Here is a 6,000-nt window from a genome sequence, read left to right on the forward strand (position 1 = left end):
TTGTGAGCAGTTTCATGTAGGAACTATTTTCTTTCTACCGATAGTTCCTACATGAAACTGCTCACAACAAGGTTTTTGATTTTGGGAGGAACTGTCCATTTAAGTATTGTTTTTAGTCTGGCTTTTATGAATGATTTCCTATAATAATACAACAGCAGGCCTTTTCAAAAACAACAGGAGAAAAACAGAGCAGAAAGAACAAAACAAGGTAACGTTAGGCCGCAGAGTAACAAAAATATTCACATGGTTTTGTATTATATTTGTGCAGCATCAGTGAAAGTGTGTTAAACTGTATCTGTGCATGCGCTTACTGTGTTTCCATGCATCAGGAGGCGACCCGGTCAGTGACAAATCAGTTTTTAGCCTTTAATCTCCTCTTATTGTCTTAATTTCATTTAATTTGACCCTCTCCCATGATGTATTGACTATGTTTCATTTTTCATACCTGCTGCACTTCTTGCTCTACTTATTACTCCTCCATCCCTTCCCCCTTGTGGCAGCATCTCATGTCACTCATTCATACAACCTGGGTCTTCCTTTTGTCTGTGCTTATGTCCACTCCATCATTCAATCCTTACTCATTCAAAATTACTTGCCATTGTAACCTCTCCCTTCTTCATCTTTCAGCATCTCTGGGTGCATCTTTAAAAGTACTAGACTAGTATAACTGAAAGTTTTAAGGAATGCTTGACCATTTCCATCATAGGTTGACTTCTCTGTTTGTTAGCCTGCCTTTCCAGTCTCTGCTCATGTCTGGAAAGTTTGGTTTCTGTCTGTATTTGTGTACAGTTTTACAGTGTTAGAATTCCATAAAATTTCTGTTGACATTTTGTACAGCAAGCCTTGCACAGTCCCACTTACAAAGTCCTCAGCTCTACAGAAATATTTGTAATCACCATCATCCTCTCCAAGGGACTTAACTCTGTTAGTATCTGCTGGTGTCTGGGATGAAAATCATGGGTCATGCCCTACAATCAGCAGCCATGGCTGGTCTTACCAAATCTGCTGTAATTTCCTTCGTTTTGACCTGTTCTATTTAAGTCCTTATTATTTGTGATGGGAATGGGGCTGTGTATATGTGTTCTCCTTGAATTCCCTGCTAAAGACATTAATATGGTCAACTTGTTAGCAATGCTTGTATTTTTCACCTTTGTGGATCTCTGCACTAAAGGACATTTTCACTTGATACACTTCTAAGGTTAAGATTATTGATTAGTCAAAACCTTGTTCATCTTTCAGTAATTATTTTGAACAGACACTATTCAGTGGGAAAACTGCTGTGGAAAACTTGATCATTGACATTCGAAAGGTAGCAATTTTCTAACCATGGAGGAATGAAAGGAATGAATTCATCCTATACATCCAAGCATAACTGCTTAACTTGAGTGCTGATATTAGAGAGATTCAGTCACCTCAGATAACATCAAAAAGAGCAGTAAATGATTCTACATATTCCAGCATTATTACTTTCCACACTTTTTTAAGTATATGTAGGCTCTTTCCACTCTTTATCTTTTACATTAGTCCCTTGTCTGTGTTCTCTGTGATATGAATTAGCCCTACCAGGGGCCAATTCATCATTTCCAAACAGTATCCTTCTCACTACAGCACTGCTGCTTTTGCTGCTGTCACTGCTCCTCTGACAACCCCATGTTCTCTATATGTCTCTGTAAACCTTCAAATTGAATTAGTCTCCTTACCCTTTGATATCATATACTTACTTTCTATTGAGCATACATTTACTGTATGTCTTCTCCATGTATGTCAGTAACACAGTATTACAGATAATATAGAACCATTTAATACTGAAATGGTTACGACATTGGCAGATTATGCTCTGCTCCTGTCTGTACTCTCCAAATGAATCCATGCAGCAGCACAGACTTCCGCTATATAGAGCAGAACCCAACAGACACATGCCACTGTGAAATGCGATACACAAAATGCACAAGACAGGAGATGCCATCACCAAGTGTGAAACTAGAACAAGAAAAGGGTGGGGTGGTGGAGGGACAGATGATCGTGATGGTAAGTAACAATAGTGTAAAGCAGGAGTAAAGCAAAACTAAAAGCAGTGGCATGTGACTGAAAGATTATTATATTATAAAAACTGCCTCATTGTCTTAATGAACATAAATAGTGACTTGTTCAATGTGATTTGTGATTGTAACTGTCAGCTGACAATTTGGGCAAGCCTACATCCCAACCCTACCTGTTAGTAGCTGAAGATATCAAAAACAATCTAAACTGATCCCGTTGGTAGCTCTCAGTCTCATTTTGGCTGCTGATTTAATGTTAGCTAACGTTATAATTTTACAGACTGACAGGAGAAGCTGTTGCTCAGCTCGGAATGTCCAAAAATCCAGAGGTGATTAAGATATTGATGCGACGTGCTTAAAAGTGTATATGAGGTATTGTGATAATTATTTACTATCCGCATGTCTAGCTACAACGTACAGGGCAGGAAAATGTCATGGTACAGTCAGCTAACGTGTCACTGTCACAGCCTGTCATGTTCTCACCAGCCAGTAGTCACTCTCACCTGTCATTAACCACACACACATCGCACTCCCTCATCTGAGCACTAATCCCAGTCACCTGTCACCTATCACACACCTGCACCTTATCAGCACTCCACTCGCCTATAAAGCACCATCCCTCACCTCAGTCAGTGTCCGGTCTTGTTTAGAATAGGACAAATCTCTGCATCCAACCTACACAACGTCACTGACACCTCGCCTCTGTAAAACGTCTTCTCGTCTCCTGAGCTCCCGATCCCGGTCACGTGCATCTCCAGTCTCCAGTGTGTTTCTCCTCTACCCCAGAACTTCATTCCGACCAGTCAAGGGACGGTAGCATTATCTTCTACCCTATCTCTGTTTACTTTGTGTGCAATAAATACTGTCAGTCTCATCTTGGTGTCTGTCTGCTCTGTCCGTAACAGTCACAGCCTGGCTCTTAGACTGGGACACAAACAGGACACACATAATAAGGTAATTTGGCGCTGTAGACATCCCGGGATATGACTGAAAACGTTCAGTTTGTTCTGAAAGAGAAGGTGAGGATGTAAGCACAGATGTTGGAGGAACATTGGCCCAGACACGACTACTAGAATGACAGCTATACCCTCAATTGGCAGCCATCCTAAGCCCACCCATCACCAAATCACACTCCAGTATCAACTTACGCAGTGGCACTGGAAACACCTGCAGACCCATACCACGGGCTGAGACAAAAGCACCAGTTTTACACTCCTTAGAGAATGGCAGAACTGAGGCCAAAACAAAGGAATCGGATTGCCTCTCAAGATCTTAACTGGCACCCTAACAGAACTCCCTACCAATGACAGGAAGCCATCTGACACAAACGGTAGACAATCTGAAAGCTTAGCCTGGCTGCCTGCTTTAGCATCTACCTGGCCACAAGATAAAGCAGAACCTGGCACAGTTCAAAAAGACGCAGCCAGTGCAGCAGATTTCGCTTGCTCTTTACTTTTATAGCCATTCAACTTTCCAGTGCTCCCATTCCTTACAATAATTACACACCATCAGACTGTTCCCCCTGACACCTGTTCCGACCTACCAGCCTAGTCATCTGACCACTTCCCCGAACACACTTTAACACCAGCATCACAGGCAGAGGACTCAAAATTAGGGGACTCAGAGAATTTTAAAACTGCTCCAAAACTATTAATTTGCACAAGTCATCAAAAGTTTTTAATTCAAGAGTCGTACACCACCAATTAAAATAAGTTACCAACTCATTAGCAAACTCCATATGCGTCTGCTTACCTGACTTTTCCCATGTTCTAAACCTTTGCCTATAATCATCTGGCACCAACTGGTATGCTTTTAACACAGAAGCCTTAATCGAAGAATAACTTTGGCTTCACTCATAGGAAGTGAACAGAAAGCTTGCCAGTTAACATACATTGCAGTAGCAGTGAACTCTCTGAATCAGGCCAATTCTTCAAACATTTGTCACCAACGTCCATTCCAAAAGATTGTTTATTCACTAACAGACTCATCACTCTGTTGGTCTTTTTGTACAGGAATAAAACGCAATCCTCACAGAATTTTAATATACCAAAATTAAGAGTGCTGGTTCTTTAACAAATCATCCTTGGCTGATTTCCAATGCACGTTTACCAGGTACAGTAACAGCCAACAGTTAAATTTTGATTTAGAAAAATGTGGATTTTATGGGGGAGAATTGGACGCAGGGAATTTGTAGTGACGGTACATTTGATGTTTTAAGGGTATCATTGTCCCAATGGCGTGCTCTGGCTCAAACCTTAGCTTAACTAACTAGCCTAATAATTGATCCATGCTGAATGAAATTATTTGATTTGAGTGAAACAGAACAACTGACAAGGGGAGTGAAAATCTGGCAGGGAGTGAAACTCCAGATTCCACAGGCCGTGACTATATTTGTGTGAGTGTTAGGACAAACTTGTCAAGACTCTTGAGTCTGAATCCAGCAAATCTTGAGGCTAGCTTTAATGCTGTAAAAGGAGAGGCTGTCAGCACAGTATAATTTGCAAACTCCCAAGTTATTATTAATGCCATGTTTCGACCTGCTAGGTCGTCATTGGGTGTGAAAACAACAACAAAAAATCAGGCAAATTTCAGTGTGCAGACAGACTCTCCTCTTTCAACCCTTCCCAAATCATCTCTCATTCTTATTTTTTATCCATCCTTACATCCCAGTAGGACTCTCACTGTCCCATGATTTAGGAGCCCTGCCAGCCTCTTAAGTAAAGACCAAGGATAAAATTTATAATGAACCCACAGAAATGTATAGTATGCTTGATAATTGGTCTTACAGAGTTAACATTGCTTTGTTTACGCAATCTCATAGTCATTTTTACACAAGCAAGCATAATCAGAGAAATATTGTACTTTTTACTCCACTACATTTATCTGACAGCTGCTTGGAAAATGTTGTTGATTCATTTTCTTTTGATCAACTAATTTATTAATTGACCAATGTTTGCAGCTCTGACAATAATGATAATAACAATAAACAGCATATCTTCAAACATATTTGAAATGCTGTGTGAAATCACATGTACATGTGAAAACTGACATTGAATTGATCCTTTAGCCATCATGACTTAATGCAGTGTACTTACTACTTCACTCAAATGCTTCAAAGTTTAAACTGCTTATTCTTTTCAGCTGCAACACTGACAATATGTTACACTTGTCCCAGATAAAATTTATCAGATGTGCAAACTGACATTTCATAAAAGCTGTCATGTAGTCATTATAGGTCTTAGACTTGTACCATTTCCTCTGACAAACAGTTGTAAAATGTTTTTCATACGGTCCTGAGACCGACTGATCTTTAGAGCCAATCTGATCAAAAATTACTTGTTGCTAGAATGGACAGGTAACACTCTCAGATGCTTTTTTTGTCTGTTTCTGTTTATGTATATACAAGACATTTATGCAGTATATCCACAGTATCTCGTCCTCCCACCCCTGCAGTGCAAAGGTTGCCTAAGCCCCTTGAGCTCCACACCTCCAAAGAGTGTAAAAATTGGATCCCATGGTTAATGTGCAAAAGAGAGATTATTTTACGAGATTACGGAATCAGATAAATAGTCAGTTAAGTGCTACAGTGCTGAGTAGCCAGCACAGGGGAACTGCAAAGTACAGTGCTACTATCTGCTACTGTAAAGAAAAAATGCAATGCAAAAATGACTGCAACTCAAAAATGCTTCAGAAGTGCTGCTTCCACCTTCCTGCTGATCAGGATGCAGACTTGGATAGGAACAGGCAAGCATGAAAATTGTTATGACATACAGAAGTGAGGAAAAGAAACATTTGCTGTTGTGGGAAATCAAAATGACACCATAGATACCAAAGAAGTGGACGTGTTGTTGATCCTACACCCTCAACTTGTTCTCTTGTGTCTTACTGCATAAAGACAAAACCGTCTTCCTCTCTTGCTATATTCTCCCCATCAATTCTTTGAATACGTTTGTGGTTTCTT

Source organism: Siniperca chuatsi, linkage group LG10 (assembly GCF_020085105.1).
Source record: "Siniperca chuatsi isolate FFG_IHB_CAS linkage group LG10, ASM2008510v1, whole genome shotgun sequence".
Taxonomy (NCBI): domain Eukaryota; kingdom Metazoa; phylum Chordata; class Actinopteri; order Centrarchiformes; family Sinipercidae; genus Siniperca; species Siniperca chuatsi.